General features: G+C 38.8%; 1 long non-coding RNA gene across 1 annotated transcript in view; it reads right to left on the bottom strand.

Moving 5' to 3' along the window:
* Positions 1-582: 582 nt before the first annotated feature.
* Positions 583-19,541, bottom strand: part of LOC139680367 (uncharacterized) — a 37,549-nt gene continuing 18,590 nt past the window's right edge. The window contains exon 3 of the long non-coding RNA XR_011699340.1: positions 583-648. This is a non-coding gene — a long non-coding RNA (uncharacterized lncRNA). The remainder of the gene's footprint in view (positions 649-19,541) is intronic.

Below are 19,541 nucleotides of genomic sequence, written 5' to 3'. Positions count from 1 at the left end.
AGTAAGTAAACACACTCATACATCCCAGTCACTGACTGGGCAAGAGATTGGACAAAAATAATGACTATTGACATTAGAAATTGAAAACTTTTTTTTCTGTTTAGCTGTTATTGAGTGGTAACATGGTAATCCCCACTATTCCTGTCTAAGTACTAACTGAACAGCTACTAATTCCACTGCTATGCTGAATTGGGAGCAAAATGGCAATAGCTTTGATAAACAAAAGTAGAATTTTGCTGTACTTTATACAATCACAATATTTACCTTACTTGTAGTCTTCCCTGGTGACAAACTTAAACAAACCCATATATACCAAGCATCCTTTAATAAGGGCTAAGTTGTATTTTATTATATGTATGGTAACTAACTAACAGCCTCTGTCCAAGAACTTGAGTCATAAAACAAGCTGGCATCAAAGCTAGAGTATACAACCTATTTCAAACCCAGCTGGAGTGGTGGGAGTCTGTACTAACCTCTTGCTGGAGGATAATGGTCTGTGCAGGTCAGCCCATGGACCACAACTCACGAGGACTCCTTTGTCCACCAGAGTGCAAATGTAAAAAGCGGAGTGTGGGTGGTTGGGGTGGGGTGAAATGTCTGGGTCTGCACCGCAGAAGTGATACCTGTGCCCTCTTGCAGCTCCATTTCCTGGGTCAGAGAAAAGAAAATTTTTTGTAAAAGAGATTGTTGTTGTAGTTGGAGAAAGAGGCCTATTCTCTAACATAGAAGCTGTTAAGAAACAAGTTTGGAAATGGAGAGCAAAGAAACTGATTGTTTTCCTTCTTGCCTTCTAGTTCAAGGGAAAAAAATTCCATATGAGATTATTATTTTTTATTCTAAAAGCTAATCTAAAGACATTTCACCTAAGAAATAACCAACTTATTATATATAATTCTTCTAATCAGTTAAGCTATAATGTTACAATTTGTTTAAAAAATTGAAATATGATGAAGTTAAATTCTTGTTTAATGAAGTTTTTTTTCAATATTACTACTACTGAACCACACAATCATTTGAAAAAATACAAAAATCAAAATTTCCAAGAAACAAAATCACAGTGTATTATAATACAAGATTATCAATTATACTGGTCATTTACCAAAGATTTGCAGTTGGTGAAAGGTCTCTCCATCTGAAGGAGCAACCTTGAGAACTGTCCCAGCTCAAGGGGAGATCACCATCATGCAGCCAGTATGCTTTCCAAGAAAGTTCGCTTAGACTGTTGTAATTATGAAATAAAGTGGTTGGCTTGTAGACAGATTTCACGGGTTGGGAAAGGTACACTTGAGATTCCTTGTGCCCACAATTTTTTTTGTTTCTTGATCAATGAGTCTTTGGAAAAGCCATCCACTATTCATGTGCTAATTGCATGATCGGTGTTCCGAGCTCATATGCATTGATGCTCACTGTGTCACTCTGCTCCTTTGAGGATTTTCAGACAACAGACTGGAACTAGGGAAGTTCTTGGCCTCCTTACAGCTCAAGCCTTTACCTCCTTTGGAGCTTGACAAAACTACTCTTCCTTTGGTTAAGGAGTCGAGTGCATCCATCACAGAAGAGAATACTTAAATTGGTCGAGCCAAAGGACAGAAATATCAGTAGGATGGGACATAATTTTTTTTCTAAATCATATGCTCAGACCCCAAAGGTATGACATGAAATACTATAAATACAAAGGAAGCCAAACAAAAATTAGAACACACTGTGCTTTTTTGCCCCTTCTAAAACATGGTAAAAGAAAGATAGGATAAAAGAACTTGAACACTGATAATATATAAAATAAATGCTCCACTTGTCAAATATAAAGTTGTAACAAAAAATGTTTAGATATTGGTGACTTGGTAAAAAAATCTTTATTTTGATTTATTCCCAGGCACTTCTCAACCCATCTGTGAACAATGAACCTATAGTATTAATAGGACACTACACAATGTGTTGGTTTTTTTTAACAGTGTAAAAGAATACAGAAGCATTTGGGAGGGGGGAGGGGAAATGAACTCAAACTTTGAGTGTTTTATCTGGCTCCACTCCAAAACAAATGTAGCACATGGAGGGCAGTTACTCAGGGGTGTTGAGAATAACTGTCAGGCTTAGAGTACTGAATGGTCTTTGTTCACCTCTTACAAGAAAGAGTGCAGAGAGATTATATAGGCTATGTAGGATATACTTGTATGTTATGTGTGTGTATACATTGCTGGTTGTTCCAGGAGCACATTAAAAAGTGAGAAAAGCAGAAGATGACATTATCTTATTTTCCACAGAATGTTTCTAGTCAGCATTTGCTGGGTACAAATTGGTGGTTGTACATTGTTGAATCCCCACCTATTCCTATTACTTCTGTGTGAAGGTGATTGTGAAGCTGTTGCACACAGAAACACAAAGGAACATCTGTGGCTTCTGTGGTGGAAGGAGAAAAATTTCTGTCTTAGCCCAATGATCATGTTTCCTGTATAACTGAAGTTAAAATATCTGTTTTAGCATTGTTATGCATTCTGAGGCAGAAATGGGTTAGCAGGCTTTATTTAAATGAAGGTTATCTACAAAGAGAATGGGATATTGCTCATGACAGCTCTACATTTCTGATTTTTTCAATGATTTTTCTTGTTAATTGCAGAGATCCCACAATGAAACTCACTGCTGTTCTACTGAAGGGGACTCTAATCTTACACCCTGATTTTTTTTTCTTTTTATTTTGTTATACCTTAGTGTTGTTGAACATAGGGTAATATAATGAAGTCAATAAAATGGAGTTGTGCTAGTGTAGCAACCAGTGTGTAATACATTGCTGTTTCTGCTCAATAAAATGTATGTGTTTGCTCTCTTTTTTAATGGGTTGTCCATTAAAATGGTCTTAATATTCTTCATGGGTCTGATTTGAGATAGTTTTAAAAATCTAAATACTAGAAAATGTATTCCCTCCTTGATCTGCTTTAATGGAAGTTGTGCCTGGGAATGAGAGGACAATAGATCTTCCTGTGTCTGAGTGAGATTACTTCTTTGGAGATTCAGAAAGGCAATTTGTCTTTAAAATAGTGTTGTTTAAAACTGCTTTGTTTGTTTCTTAAATGCAATAAGCCAGAGATGCCAGCTACACAGTCTTAAAAAAATACTCAGATACTTGGAAATTATTTTTAGGAATCTTGGAATATGGGATTTACAGGTTTATGGTATATGCAAGAAGAAAATCTTAGAGATGTAAAGTAAGCCAGGCACAAACAGTTTCTGTCTACTTTCAAGTGTTTATTTCCTGTGTCTTTCTAACATCTGGCAATGAAATAAATTCTTAAGATTGAAATGCAGCACCAAGGCTTAATTTTTCAAAGTGAATATAGTTTAAATTACGTGCTGTAAATGCAAGAGAACATAAAAATTAAGTAACTGGTTACCAGGATGGATCTGCTCCTGTGCTCTCTCTGTAATAATGTACCAGGCTTTTAGTGCGGTGGCTTATGTCTTTCTAGGAGGAATTGATGCAGGGTTTTTTAAAATATCTTAGAGGTATTTAGAGGCCTCCCTTTTTGTTCACTCTTTTTTTGATCCTCTACTTGGCACTAGTAAGGCAGCACCTCGAATTCAGTGTTTGGTTTTGGATCCCTCACTACAAGAAGGACATTGAGGTGTTGGAGTGTGTCCAGAGGGGGCAGTGGAGCTGGTGAAGGGTCTGGAGCACAAATATTATGAGGAGCAGCTTGAGAGAGCTGGGGGTGTTTAGCCTGCAGAAATGTTGTGGTTCCCTACAACTACCTGAAAGGAGGTTGTAACCAGGTGGAGGTTGATCTCTTCTACCTGGTAACAAAATATATACTAGAGGAAATGGCCTCAAGTTTTTTCAGGGGAGATGTAGGTCAGATATTGGGGAAAATTGCTCAACAGAACTGGGTTTTCAAGCATAGAAAAGGCTGCCCAGGGTAGTGGCAGAGTCACCATCCTTGGAGGTATTTAAAAGATGTGTATGTGTCTCACTTGGTTTAGCAGTGGCCTTGGCACTGTTCAACTTCTATTTGAACTCGATGATCCTAAAGGCCTTTTCCAACATAAATGATTCTATGATTCCATACTTAACAAATACTCATTTTTTAGAGGATTACGTGATTGTACCCCTGAATGTGGAATTTTGTATCCCAACAGAAATACTCAAAGGAGATCTTTGGATTTCTGAAATACTGATTAAATTAAAATACTGATCCTTAAACTACCAGGTGTTCCTGACTACTGGTCTGAGAAGGAAGTAACTTTTCTTTATGGATAGAAATTGAGTTGGTTACAGCATTAAGTAGCATGGGGTACACATCAGTAGCTGTCTTCAATAAGATGTGGTGCAGATGCATCAAAGAGTAAGCAGAGCAAATGTTACTGTTAAATACCTCAAATATGTCCTGTGGTGAAAGAATTAGTCCCATGTCAGTAAAATGCTGATGGCCTTCATTATAAAACATTCTGTTTAAATGAATGTTTTTTCTATCAAATAAAATCTAAAAACCAAAATGGAAAACTGTTTACTTCACCAGCCGTCTGCTTCCAAGAAATGTATTCAGCATCAGTGTTTAGTACACTTCCCTCACAGTACAAGATTACTGTACATGTTTTTTTCTACCTACAGTGTTAACTTCAAATTTCAGTTCTGTTAGGTCCTCCAATGCTTAATTTTCTAATATATTATTGTTATTCTATAACCTGTAGGGTGCAGTTAGTTTTATTCTCTGGATTACTTATCTCTAGTCATTTCCCAGCCTAACCACTCTACCTAAACCTTTTTTTCAGACCACTTCCCCTGAGATGTAAAAATGTTTTTTATAAAAATAGCAGGGGGAGAGCATAAGGTCTGCCATTGTATAAATCATTTCAGCCATGACATGGGAAATATTTTCAAAAGGAAGACATATTAATAGCTGAATAGATTTTTGGGGAAAAAAAGGTGTTTCTAATAGGAAGCTTTTCAAGCCTTAAGCCTGAGGTTGAGGGGCAATGTTCCTGGAGGCTCATTTGGTAGCTAGTATTCAATAGGTCTTATTTCACATGCATGAAATCTACTCTTCATTCACCATATAATCACTTTGCCTAGATGGAAAAATCAAGATGCAGATTCCAGCCTCACTGAGCTAAGTGCCACAGAGCCCTCTCTGCATGTGTGTGCCTTGCCTCTGTTCACCTGGCACTGCTTGTGCCTGCACAGCTCTGTAGCTACAAACTGAGACATCAGAAGGAAGCTGACATTTCCCTCTTACAGAAGTCTGTGCAAATGCTAAGGCCCATGGTACAGTACTTCCCAAGCAGGTGGTACAAGGATGCCAGCAGGAGCACATCCCAAAGGCATTTTTGCAGCATGGAATAACTCACTCAACCTGCTGCAGGTTTCTAAATGAAAGACGGAGATACTCTGTTTTGGACAGCTGTTGCCACAGATTCTTATTTTTTGGGGTTTGTTCCATTCCATTTTAACCATTTATCAATGCGATCCATATCATTTACATAGATGGTGGTTCTGGTAACAAAACCCCCAAACTAAATTCTTCCAGTCATCTTAGCACCATTTTTCTTCTAAAAAAATGCTCAGAGAATGATGAATTATACCTTTTATTCTACCCTACCCTTCTGCTTATTTCTCAGTCTCCTTTGAGAACAGCAAGTGATTACTATATCACTGACTTCTAGTTTTAAATTCACAACTTCAAGTGGTTCTTCTAACTCATGTTTTTCTCAGCTACAGTGTTTTTTGGATCTGTAGGTAGGCTCTGTTTACTAAGTAAAATGCAGTCCAGGGAAACTTACATTATGCTGTACTAAACTAAACTTTTGTTGTCAAAAGCCTGTTTATTAATAACATTTTTCTATGAACTGCATTTACAGCTAAGTGTTGCAGCCATTTCCTGAGCAATAACAAAAATTTACTACCACCTTTTATTCTTTTCATTTGGCAGTGTTTTCTTATCTCCAGTAGAATTACAAACGTAGCCTGTTAAATCATCAGCCATATTTCTTCCAACTTAATACTGGCATCATTTTACCTGGAGGATACATAATAGCTTTAATTATGCCCATTGTTTACTAAGGAAACAACAACATGACACCTAAAAAGCCCCTTTGCCTCATAGATAAAGGACAAAGTTCATGCAGTTGTTGAAGGACTCTCTGCATGCAGGTGTAAAACTTCACTGCAGCTATTGCTCTGTTTTTGCAGCTGTTGATCTTTCACACCTCTCAAGCAGACCATGTTGTTCAGGAACTGATCTGTAGAAAATAACTGGGCACAGTGATCAGGTATCACTAGTCCCGTAATTCTTCTGCAGGTTTCAGGGTAATGCTTACATTTTCCTTCTACTTATTGTATATTAGGTACAAAAGGAAGGAAATTGGTCTGGTTATTTCAGTTGAAAATTAATGCCTGTTCTATACAAAGTTGTGGTTGGGGTGTTGTTTTTTTTTCCTTTTCATTTTCCTTATTATTCCAGTTGTGTAATTTTTATTTCTAAGAAGATGAAATTCAGGCAATGATCTTAGAATATTTCACTCAAACCTTGATGAGGACTCTTGAAAATTTCAGAAGAGAAGTGTCTTTGAAAAAATTAATTCCAAATCTTCACATAGCTCTGATGAATATTGTGATAGTGTTAAGAATGAGATATTAGCAGCGCAGTTGCCTGTTTGGTATAGAGTTTTCTCACTAAAATTGTCCATTACATCATTTAGGGTTGATGTTAAAGTTCAAATATAGACTCTTCAAGACAGCAAAGAACATTTTCAGCAGAGATAATGACTTTTGCTAAGTCAAAAAGGGAGTAGATAGAAAATCAAGTGTGAAACCAGATTATTTTTATACATGACATTGCTTAGAAGGAAGTAAAAGTCAGGAGCAGAGTTCCAAACCAGACTGAAGTGGTACTGAAGGAGAGGGAGGATGACCCAAATGTGGTTGTGAAGCTGAATCTCAGTCTGGGAGCTAAAGCTGTTTCTCTGGAAACTGAGTCTCCTTTCTGCTGGCTCTAGCCATACGAAAGTCATTGCAGAAATGAGAGAGGGGTTTTTTATCTGTAATATATTAGCAATAATAAGCTGCAGTTCATAAGAAGGTATAGTAGCATGTCTGGTGTAAAAGATTATTAGGCAACCGGGTGCATTCTAAAATTAGACCCTAATGCTGCCAAATCTCATCTGTCTCTCTGGCTTTGAGATGTTATAAACATAATTCATAGATGTTGTAATTTCCACAGAGGGAAATAGTACACAGATGTACATCATCACTCGGAACTGTCCAGAACATTTAAGCCTACAGATCCCATTAAAAACACATTTTTCAGTGAATCACAAGGAAAATGTTCCCTGAAACTACCTTTCTCTTATAAAATAGAATCAAATTAATAATGTAAGCAGTTCAATTTTTATGTTATTCCTCCTCCATTTTACTTTAAAGCAAGAATTAATTTTTCTTAGGGTATTTTTAAAGAACAAAAATTATTATCATAGAAAGAATGAGATTTACCTACCACCTTCACATCAAAAGGTCTGAGTTTTATGCTTTTACTGTTATTCATGCCATAATATTTTATGTGAACTTCTAAACTATGCAATCTTCAATATGGAAGCATCTCTGCCCTAAGGGTGATGAGCTGGTAGCTGAGGTTGAAATAAAACTTAAATCTTTTTCTCTTTTTATAATGCACAGTATTCATGCTTCATAAAAATGTGCTGTTTGACACTTCTCCAGAAAAATGTAGCATCCTGATGATGTGTCATGCTTCATTGTGTTAGCAAGTTGTGTTTCTCAGTTATCAAACAGCCAGTGGAATTTTCTCACGTCTTTTTCATGTGTGCCTTACGCAAATTCCTTTGCTGAAAGAAGACATTTTATATCCCTCTGAAATTGCTTTTAGGAGCAATTCTATAAATGATGAAGAGCATGATAAGATAAAAACTGTGGGACGCAGCAAGAAGGTGGCCTAGTTCTCCAGTTGTTTACACAGGTGCTCTGTTAATGCAATCCTGTTGTCCCTGGGGGACTTGTATCTGCCTTGGGACTAGGCTGATTTTGAGTTATGCCACCAAAGGAGAACTCCCCCAGCTGATCCCTGCAACTGTGGCCCATGTAGAGAGATTGCATGAATGCTTTTCCAGAGCAGAAGTGCTAATGTGGTAGTAAAAAAGGACAAAGAAGTAGTAGAATTATGCATGCATACTATCTTATAGGTCTAGGGCTGTAGCAGTGCATTCAAACACCAATGTTCTTGTTGTTTTGGTCCTTTAAAACATCACAAGTTGCTAGTGAGATAGTTGGAGTTATATGTGTCACTGATGCTTGTGCATATACTTATTCTGCTTTGTATTTACAATTCATGTTTTACCTTGAGTTAGTGCTGGAACCAAAACCCAGCTTTAATCAGATATAAAGAGAATCTACCAATGCAATTTTTATGCGAGGAAGGTCAGCTTCTGTTCTTTTGAAAGTTAAGAGGTCCTTCATTCAGTATCTCACAAGTCCCATTGGACTTCTGATCTCTTTTCATTTTTTACTAAAAGATAAGTGTGATGCTTTTTCAGGAGTAATGAGGTCACCCTGTACTCTGACATCACTCTTTCTACCTTTTCCTTCAGGAACTGTCAGCAGAAGCACCATTGCTGTGGGAGAGGAACTATCCCTTTCACATAGCACCTATGAATGCTGTGTAGGATGGGAAAAACTTTGAACCAAAACATGCCAGAACCATAAAATGGTTTGGGTTGTGAGGGACATTAAAGACCATCTAGTTTCAACCCTCCTGTCATGGACTAAGCCAGGTTGTTCATGGCCCCATCCAACCTGTTCTTGAACAATTCAACCTATCTCAAACTCAGTTGTATTTTCCTGTAAATCCAATGAGTTCAAATGTCCTTTTATTAAAACACTATATATTCTATTTCTCATATCTTTCAAATTATTTTTAATAGGAAATCTTTTGTATTTGCCCTCTCTGAGCATCTGAGTGAAATCCTCAGTTTTACCTGGTTAATATGCCTAGCTGAGGCCTGATCAACCATTAGCTTAGATTGTAGCAGAAAATCTAAATAGCAACAAGGATCTGGAGAGAATTTGCCCATATCTGTATTATTGCAAGCCACTCAGTCTCACAGCCTTGCCCTCAAGCAACAGTCAGAAGGTGATTTTTGCCAGGTGCCTTAAAGTTCACATAATGAAAATAATTAGAAATCATTTTTTTAACAATCTCAAGAAGAGAACTGTACTTTTCTTCTAACAGGGAACTAAAATACATTTTGCCTTTCTAGTTCACTTTTTTAACAACAACAAAATCGGCTACATACGAAAATACACTGAAAGTCACAGTTTCTTCTTTCTGCTTCTTCATCACTGAATTGTATCAAGCAGCAGAGCTGTGGGTCTAGCATTTGTAAGCTGCCTGCTGCTCCAGAACAGCAGAGGGAGCACAAAACACTTTGTTTTCTTTTAATTGCTCAGTGATTATGTGATTAACTTAAAAATTACAATCACAAAGTTTGTTAGAACCCATAGAGCTTCATCAAGTTATGTATTTTTCTAGTTGTCTGATCAGAATTATTACTGATGGTATCACTCATCTCCCAGAAAATCACCGACTTCCAAGTACTGCTTGTTTTCATCAGGAAATCTGTCAAATCTGTTTGTATTGGTCTTGGCTTTTATTTTTCAGCGGAACATTAAATACTACACCCTTTCATCACTACCCAAAGGTCCAAATAGGTAATAAAACAGGATTATGTGCAATTTTCTACTTCAAAATAGACTATCTTGGCTGATGCAATTCTGTAGCAAGTTAGCATCAGGATCTTGTCAATTCAGTTTTTGTATCTTTTCCGTGTTATACAGCTATGTGTGTGTTCTGCAGCTCTGCAAATATCTTCTTCCAGCTTCAGTGCCTGAGGCCACAAGTGTGCAGCACAGTTCTGTCTCCCAAAGAATGTCAAACATAATGAAAAAATGAACTTGCAAAAGAGCTGATTTTTTGTATGCCTTCCTGCTTGATTCTTCTGCCTGCTCTTTTTGCTTTCCCCAGTTTTTTTTTATTTTAAGTTTTATTTTCTGCTTTTGGAACTGTATCCAAGACTTCCTCAGAATGAATTGCTTTTAAAAACCTTCCTCATAATGAGGCTTGTCACACAAATGAATGGAGCATTGCTGAACTCTCACAATGTGGCACAGGCTGACTCAACCTTTGGATGCTCACTCTCAGAATTAGCATTCTTGTCTAAGAAAGGTTTTCTCCCCTTCTCTTTCTGCTGCTGAAGATTGTGACCTGATATATTCAAGAAATCACACTCACTAAAATGAATGTAAAGTATGAGGATTAAAGTGAAGGTTAACCTTACAGAATAGGAGAACTTTAGAGTCGGGCTCTCTTCCTTATCTATTGGACCTAAGAATTACAGTCGAAGCAGAAGAGTGAGTGATCTTGGATTCAGTGCCAAAGGTGACGGCAGCTTTCCTCACAAGGGACAAAGCCTGTGTGCTTGAAGACTAACTTCAATGAAGCTACTTCATGGCTGAGGCAAACTGGGTTGGGCCACAGGTGCAACTCTTCTGCTTTACCAAGCAGGTCAGAAGCACTCGATGTCTGTAAAATTTCCTTGTGCCCCTTTAGAGCTCTGAGCACACAAATCCTGCGGGAAAAAAGATGTGAGATACCTGCTTTGAACTGGTGGGTACTGGAAGGGTATAGCTAGGCTTGAAAGCCTTTCTACCAATTTGTTGAAGACAGTAGAAGTAATTAGAATAAAAGAGGGCAGCCTTGCTGCCTGGAGTTCTGAGAACTAAACAGTTCTCACTGGAGCTCAGACCCAAATTGCTGCTGCTGAGCTGCCCCACAGGGGTTGTGTCTCCTTGTGTCTGCCCCAGAGTACAGCTAATCTTGCAAGTTATGGAAAGTTTCTGAGGGCAGTCTTCTTCCCCAGGGGAACACAGTGAAGAAGAAAAAAGACTGCAAATGTATCTGAAATCCTGAATTTCCATTTTGCATGTAATCTTAACCTTGTAAAGAAAGGAAATAAAAGGGAAAAGATAAAGGTCACCAAGACTCCAGCTCAGCATTACTACTGAAATGTCCAGTGGAATGGAAACAACCACTTTTTCCCTCTTTTTTTTTTTTCGTAATCACAGTAACTTTTTATTTAACTTTTAGAAATGATATGTGGCCCCCCATGCTGATCTGACAAACTTGTGCTTAGACTCCCTGCCAGCTATCATGAAAAGCCTAGTAGTCCCAGCTCCGCTGAGTCTCTGATGTGTTGCATGGTATGCAGGACATCCTCTATGATCAGAGTGTAAAATCTGATGGCTGTACAAATTCTTTTCATGTCTTGGCTTCTTCTGCTTAATATTTTGTAAAAGAAAACAGTCTGGAAGCATTGTGTATGGCATATAACATCACATTTCTTCCATGAAGTCTTAATCCCAGTTTGCACTGGTGACCTTGTACAATCTTTGAAAACCTCCACTGCTTCACTGATTAAGCTGATGGACTGGCAATTTTCTGCTTTCTATGCAAAAAATGCATAACACCTTGCTTGATTACAGATACAATTGCACAGAATTATTAGCATTATGGAGTAGAAATTATCAAAGTGCAATTTATGATCATCTAGCTCCCAGACTATTGTACTTTATTAAAGCAAAATAATATTTGGGGGAAGAAAAATAGGATGCAGGAGCAGGGCAGCTGATGATCTCATATTCAGTTCCATTTTAGGCAGAAACAAAGCATGCAAAATTTAGCCCAGAATGATTAACATTCCTGGGGTTATAAACTATACTGAAAACCAAATGCTATGAAGGAAATTATTAGACAATCTTAATTAAAAACATCACTACCAGCTCTCCACATAATAAATGCACTTGATCTGAGTAAAAGAAAATGAAGTTAATGGTGAATAAACATTAAAAAGAAAAGGAAGATTTTACAGCTTAGTGCTGGGGTGGGGGAGCTTCCTCCTTCCCCTCCCCAAAGTCCCTGCAGCCCCATTTCAGCCAGTGGTGGTGGATAATCACGAAACAGCTGAATTTGGGAAGGATGTACATACCCACCTTGTCACAAAGAGGAAAAATTAAAGCAGAAATACTCATTATCCCTAAGTTAGATGAGGAAGGAGAAGGGCAAGTGGCAGAAAGGCTGGACTCCCTGCCAGCTGGAAGAGGCAGATGAGAGGCCAGGCGGGGAGGGGAGCTGACCTGACACCCCTGTTTGGGAGGGAGCCAAGCCCGACTGCAGCAGCAAGCAGGACCCCGACAGGGAGCACTGGACAGGTACAGCTTAGACAGGCCCAGAATAGCTAAAGCAGAGGTCAGACTGAACAAATTTGATTAACTTCTCCTGAGAAGGGACAGTGACAGCTGACAGGAGTGCCACTGCAGACATAATCTCCTTGGACTTCAGGAAGCCTTTGGCTGTGTCATGGCTTCAAAGGCTGGTTTTCAAACTGGTGTTGCTGGCAAGATTTTACCAGTTAAATCAGCATCACAGTGAAGGAAGCAGGTTGAAAGCTCATTTAGATTTCATGCTAATCACCTTGGCAGCGACCCTTTGAAATCAAAAATAGTTGTAAAATAGACTTTACATTGCTTGCAGCTGTAAGTACTGCCTATACTTACCCAAGAAAAAGAGGCTGACTTCAGTCAGAAAGATGAGCTTGATAGCTTTAATTAATTCTTAATAAAAGAAAAATAAAACAGATGAAAGAAGCCAGCTCAAGAACTTAGAAGAAGTAAGCCAAGAATTTCATACTGGGTCTTGTAAGCACAAGCACCAGAATAAATTTGTTTCCATGTGTGAAAATCAATGGTCTTTGTCATTGTAATTAAAACTGTACTTAAAAGTATAACTATTTTCATTGGGAGATGTTTTGCCTGCTTGTTTCAGTAAGAGTTACAGCCCCAGTGGCAGGCAGGGAAAGTCTCAGGCTGCATAGAAATTATAGAGACACAGTGATATTACTTGTTTTCTTGGCAAGGTGTTGGCTGTCCAAGCACATCCCGCATCAGGCCAGCATCTTGCAGCTGTTTTCATGGAATCATCAAATCACAAAAATGGCACTGGGAAGGGACCATTGAAAGTCTCTTAGTCAAAATCCCAGCACAAAGCAGGACTGTAGCCACTGTGGGATCAGGTCAGATCTGTTTTGGTATAGCTGGGCTTGAAAAACTAACTTGGAGATCTGACAGTCTTTCTGTGCAATGTGCTCTAGTACTGCACTACCTGCATAGCCTTGCTGTTGCTTTGGTTTGCAGAGGTTTTTTTAATGTTTACCTATAGTGCTTGATGAACAGGGATTTCTGAGAAATACTTCAAAGAAATCTTTATAAAAACTAGACCCATTTTCTTCTAATAGTTCCTAATTCAGAAGTGTGTTAAGGCTGTATTGTTATCACTGAGTAGAATTTGTTGCCTTTTGGTGACTTCATTCAGCCTATTAATATTGCTGTTGGATTTTTTTTTCATTTGGTTTGGGTTTTCTGGTACTTAATTATTACAGTGCATTGTCTTGGGGCTATTTGAGGCTGAAAAACAAGACTTTAATGATAAAACACAGAAAAAAAGACAGGCTACTCTTGTCAGTGTCAGCAAATAAATAACATTAATCTGTCTTCATTACTGCCATGCATGGTGTAACACAAGAGTCTACCAGGTGGGAAGAGGTATAATATCTTTTAGCTACTTTATGAATGCTAAAAATTACACTGAAACTTAAACTGAAAATTTTGCTTTGATCAGCAAAGAATTGTGACAGTCATTTTGTCATCAGAAGCTCTTTGACGTCTTTCCATTACGATATTGAGAGTGAGCAGAATTGTCATGACTTGACCTGTCACCACCAGTTCTTGCTGGGAGGTGCTTCACTGTCATTTGTGTCTCTGGAAAGTCTGCTGTGTCTCTACTCTGTAGTGAGATGGCCATTCCAGCTGGAGTTATATCTCTTCCCTGCTATATTATTTAAAAATATGTAGTTTTAATTAGCACATAGTTATGTTTTAGAGTGGTTCAGAATATGTCATATCCTTAAAGGCTTTCAGCAAATGGAAAGCCCCTCCCCACCTCAAAAATGAGTTATCCAAGCAATCTGTGCTAAGTGTTTTGAGAATAAGGGTTGAACACACACAACTAGATCATGTGGCAGTGTAAATCAGAACTGTGCAGTTCACTTCAGTAATTTACATTATCTGAAGATGCAGACTATTAATTATTGGAAACTTACCTTTTTAAAAGCAGTTTTTTAGTCACTGTGACATCTAACCATCTGGCTTCAGTTTCCCTCAGTATGCACTTTCAGGCATGAATACTAGGAAGCTTTTTTAAATATGCAGATTACCCAGGCAGCGTGTAGGAGATGGTGATAGATACAGCTTTGTTTGCACAGCTTGTGTCTTTGCAAAGTTGTCTCGGTTAAACTTCATATACCAGTCAGTAATGGATTTGATTTGCTGGTCTCTTTACTATGGCTTTTTAATACTGTTGAGGATTTTAACTGATGGGATAAGGAAAAAACTCTCCTGGCTGGTGTGAACATCTGTTACAGTAGCCAGTTGCACTGTGGTGGCAAAAGGAGAGATTGTTTAGGGATTGTCTGTGAACTTGGGCACTTTTGGCAGTCTATTGCTCTGGCACATCTCTGTAAAACATCAGTGTAATCTGGTTTGGGAAGCACTATGCTTGCAAAGTGGATATTTGGAACTCGTGTTGGAGAGGACATGTGTTGGGGTTGCCTCTCAGGCTGAATGTGCTCACAGATTGCAGCTCTGACCCTACTGGGTCTCTCATTCCCAGACCAGAGGTCTCTTTGGCTGCCATTGCCCCATGTGACAAGGAGGTTGAGTCTGCATCCTCACCCTGCAGAGCTGATAGTCTGTAGTACTGTCACCAAGTCAAATGGGCAGAAGCCGTAAGCTGGGACATGAACCCACAGAGGTCTAGACTGCCTCTAACAGGCTGCCCCAGGATCAGCAGTCCTCCTCTGTGCCAGCCTGAGATCCATAGCAGAATCCTTCACAGAGCTCCTACACATTGACTGTATTTTCTTCACATCAGAAAAGTCTCATTGTTTGAACACAGAGTTCTGTTCTCCTGAGGATATGATTTTACCCAGCACAATAATTCCTGAGGCAGCAGTTATTGACTGCAATACTTTAAGCGCTGCAGAAAGGAAGCCTCTATAAAATCAGCTGTAATTTTCACCATGTCTTGTAATTGTTGTATCATCAGATGTGGCTTTAGAAGGGCTACAGAAATCAGAAGAACCTCAAAGAGCTATGGACCAGTCCACTACCTTTTCCTCAGTCCTGTTGAGATTTCTCCATTCAGTAGATGTGGATACAATATGTGGTCCTGGTCAGGAATATGTGCTCCTCCACCTTTACAGTCCCAAGACATTGTCTCCTCACCGCTGAAACAAGACTCTTGCCAACTGATGTCCCTTGTAGGAGAAAATGCCCTAATGTTTCTTAATATTTAATGATGTCACTGCTCATGTTGATAAAGCCTGAAGGCAACTCATTTAACTTGATTAGGAATTGAGGGATGATTTGTATATACTGCTAACTGAAAAAAAGGTTATCTGCAAAGTTTAAAAATAACCTGTTTTGTGTCATCTGAGACATCTCAGTTAGACTTAGCTATTTCATCAAAGGTAATGGTCAATGGTTAAATGGTTAATTTAAAGTTTCTTAAGGCCTTTTCTAGAAAATACATTTTCTGTTGTTGCCATAATTTTTCTATCACCCCAGTTTAGAAGTTACTGAGTTTCAGTAGCTTAGACTCTTACATACATGTTAAAAAGTCAGCAGAGAGATGCATCTCTGTATGAAGAAAAATGCCTTAGATTCTGTTGAGACTCTGTTCACCCCAAAACCTGTGACAGCATTGAGAAATCTCTGGGGTTCTGTGTGGTTGTATTTTCCAACTCAGCATGTGCATCTAACAAAACCCATCATCAGCCAATTGGGAGTCTGATTTTCAAGGGCTATTGAACACCAAACATTTCCAGGGAGCTGCAATTACAGAAACAATTGTGTTAAATAACTTTGGACTGATGGTGTGTGAACATTAGACCTCCCAAATTTCTCTTTCTTATTTTGGTTGGAATCTGACAGTGCACAGGGTTATGTTAGAAATACTTTAGGGAGTGTCGATATGCTTCAGAAATTCTGGTATTTCTTCATATACCTGTGATTTATGTGTGTGTTTTATGACTCCATAGGCTAAATAGTGTCATATTTGCAGCTGTATTTGATGTTGAGAAGAAAAAGGGCAAGGTATGTTTTACTGAAGGTGAAGCAACTTAAACTCCCCTCACATAATTCCAATTCCACTTTCAGTCATAGCAGTGTAAGTCAGGAGGTGCAGCATGTTTCACATTTCTGTAGTGCTTGACATATGCCAAATATATGAGGCAGTTTACGTGAGACAAATAACAGACTGTATCAGAAAATCTGCCTTTAATTATTAACCTTGCAAATTGTTCATTTTGTATTTTTAATAGGTACAGTGGAAAGCGTTAACATTTATTTTTCAGTGAGACAGAAAGGTTCAACTCCTCCTTAGGTGTCCTGCAAAGTATAGGAACAACATTAAACTTTTGGTCTGAGACTGCTCAGTTGTTTTCCGATGACAGTGTATGGGTTGTGTGCTCATGTGTCATGTTGACCACCAACACCACTGGAGTGCCTGAGGTCACTGCACTCTGTTGTTTGGAGCATCAGCACAGGCTGGAAGATGAACAGACCAAGAGCAGCTCTGCTGGGAAGGACTTGGGGGTGCTGGAGGGTGAGAGGCTGGACATGCCCCAGCCATGTGCACTGGGAGCCCAGAAACCACCCATGTCCTGGGCTGCATCCAAAGCAGTGTGGGCAGCAGGGGAGGGAGGGAGGGGATTTTGCCCCTCTGCTCTGCTGTGGTGAGACCCCACCTGCAGTGCTGCCTCCAGCTCTGGGGTACCAGTACAGGAAGGACATGGACCTGTTGGAGCAAGTTCAGAGGAGGCCATCACGTTGATTTGGGGATGGAGCACCTCTGCTATAAGGAAAGACAGAGAATTGGGATTGCTCAACCTGGAAAAGAGAAGGCTTGGGGGTGACCTAATTCCAGCCTTTTCAGTACCTGAAGGGAGCCTACAAGGGTAATGGAGAGGGACTTTTTACAAGGTCATGTAGTGACAGGACAGTGACAGGACATGTGGGAAAGGTTTCAAACTGAAGGAGACTAGGTTAAGCTTGGATATATGGAAGAAATGCTTTATAGTGACAAGGGTGAGGCACTGGAACATGTTGCCCAGGAAACTGTGGATGCTCCACCCCTACAAGAGTCCAAGAACAGGCTGGCTGATGCTTGGAGAAACCTGGTCTAGTGGAAGGTGTCCCTACCCATGGCAAGGGTACAAGATGACATTTAAGGTCCCTTTCAACCCAAAACATTCCATGATTCTATGACATTTTATATGGGTCTTTATCTTGTCTCTGATAGCTCTATGGATCAAATGCCACACACTGATCCTGATGCAAGTTTTTCATGTATGATGACTCTTTTCAAGTGCTTGTGAAGTGATTCAGTGCACTCACTTAAATTCACAGATGAACCTACACATGGTACAGTGTGTCTGTCCTTGTTGGCTGCATCTGAGTGAGATCAAAAAGCTGCTAATGCTTGGTTGTCTTGCCATGCTTAAAGTTGTCTAACCAAGTGAAAATACAATGCAGACATTGCCCAACCTCTGCAGGCAGAAGATGATCCCTGGTTTAGAACTGCAAGCTTACTTCCTGCAGTGAGCACAGAGGAAACTTGAAATATTTGCTATATAATATGAATATTAAATATATCATTAAAACCAGCTATATAAACATAAGGTAATCCAGTAGCTTTAACAGGTATTTCTCCAATCCTATTCAAGCACAGGCAGAAATGCAGACTAAACTGTGCAAACCAAACCTCCACAAAATGATACATAAATGTTGATGTATTGTGGCAAGGTAGTTAACAAACTGGAAGGATGAACACCTGTCTCCTGCATATGGATTGGCAGGTACAGTGAAGACTTGGAGTACACGAAGGCTAGTGGAGAAGCTTGTGGAATACTGACTAGGTAAAACCTCTCCCCAGTTCTATTCTAAAACTGGACTTTTTCCCACTGATGTTCTAAAAGGATGAACTGATTGAGGAGGACAAGGTAGTTTCTTGTATGCTTGTCTGGTAGCACAGAGTATTTCTGTTCTGGTCACAGAATGGAAATGATTATGATTTAAAGTTAAGATTTCTAGACATCAGGATAGGAAGTCCTAGAGGGAAAACAATGAAAGAATGTAAAAGGGGAGGCTGTCATTCTAATAAGAAATATTTCATTAATAAATACATATTTCACTAATAATTACATTTGGATGTGTTTCATAGTCAATTATTGCCTAAAAGCAGCAGGTGATAAAGAGGTGTTAAATTTTTTTGATATTATGTCCAGACATTTCAATAGAAAACAGAAAGTAATATCTTCTTCCTTTTTTGTCAATGTCAATATTAATTTTACCTTCCATATGTGCATATATTAGAAACAAACTCCTGGTGAGTCAAAGATTACACGTAAAATTAAGAGTAACATTTGTGAGGTCTTTGAGGGAAGAGATAATAAACAATAAAATGGTAATTTACTTTGTTGGGCTGAATTTTTGTTCTCATTCTTGAATGTCATTGCACCCTTTAAAAACTCATATGAAACAAATTTGAAATTAGAGAACTTCTAAACTCAGAACAAATAATTTAAACAGTGTCCACAAGTACTGAATAGATAATAAATTTCTGCCCTTTGTCACATTCCTTCTGACCCTATTCTCTTACGTTCTCAGGTGCAACATGAGAGAGGGGAGGTGATTTTCTTAGCAACATGAACACTGGAAAATCCTCCCTGGCAATATCAGCACTTCTGCTTTAGTTCATCTTCAGTTCACAATAGAACAACAGCAAGGTGGGAAACTTTCTGCTTCTGCTCACTGCAAATAAGGTTTCAAAAGTTTGTAGTTCTTAAAGTTATAGGATCAAAGTATTTGAGTGACACTGGTAAATAAAAAATCAGAAACTTTTCTAAATATGAGCAGCTTAGGCTATAAAATGGAACAGCCCTTTAAGCCCTTTCATTTCCTTTGCCCACACATAGAACTGGAGCCATGAATGGCCAGATTGAGCTGCATGTGACTGTGCACAGGATTTCCACTGCTACACTATAGGTCAAGCCACATGCATATTGCTTTCCAGGGTATGATTATCCCTGATTCTGAGTGATAACAAATGCCTGTGAAGAACAATGGGAGTTTGAACAATACAAACCTATTTGTTTTCAAGTAGGTCAGAGAAGGGTTTATTTTTTATTTTTTTTTCATGGTAGAAGAGCACAGGAATATGGACCATCTAGGTGTTAGTTGCTATGGTAACCATAAAATCACATCCTCCAAAACCTTTCTATTTAATTATATACATCACTGACTAGCTAGTGGAGTAAATTTCATTTTTTTCCCTTCAAAACTCTGGATTGAAAAGTAAAAAAAGGCATGTTCA

This window comes from Pithys albifrons, chromosome 1, assembly GCF_047495875.1.
Source record: "Pithys albifrons albifrons isolate INPA30051 chromosome 1, PitAlb_v1, whole genome shotgun sequence".
In the NCBI taxonomy this organism is placed as follows: domain Eukaryota; kingdom Metazoa; phylum Chordata; class Aves; order Passeriformes; family Thamnophilidae; genus Pithys; species Pithys albifrons.
The sequence above is the reverse complement of the archived record's forward strand: the minus strand, read 5'-3'. Positions and strand labels throughout refer to the sequence as shown.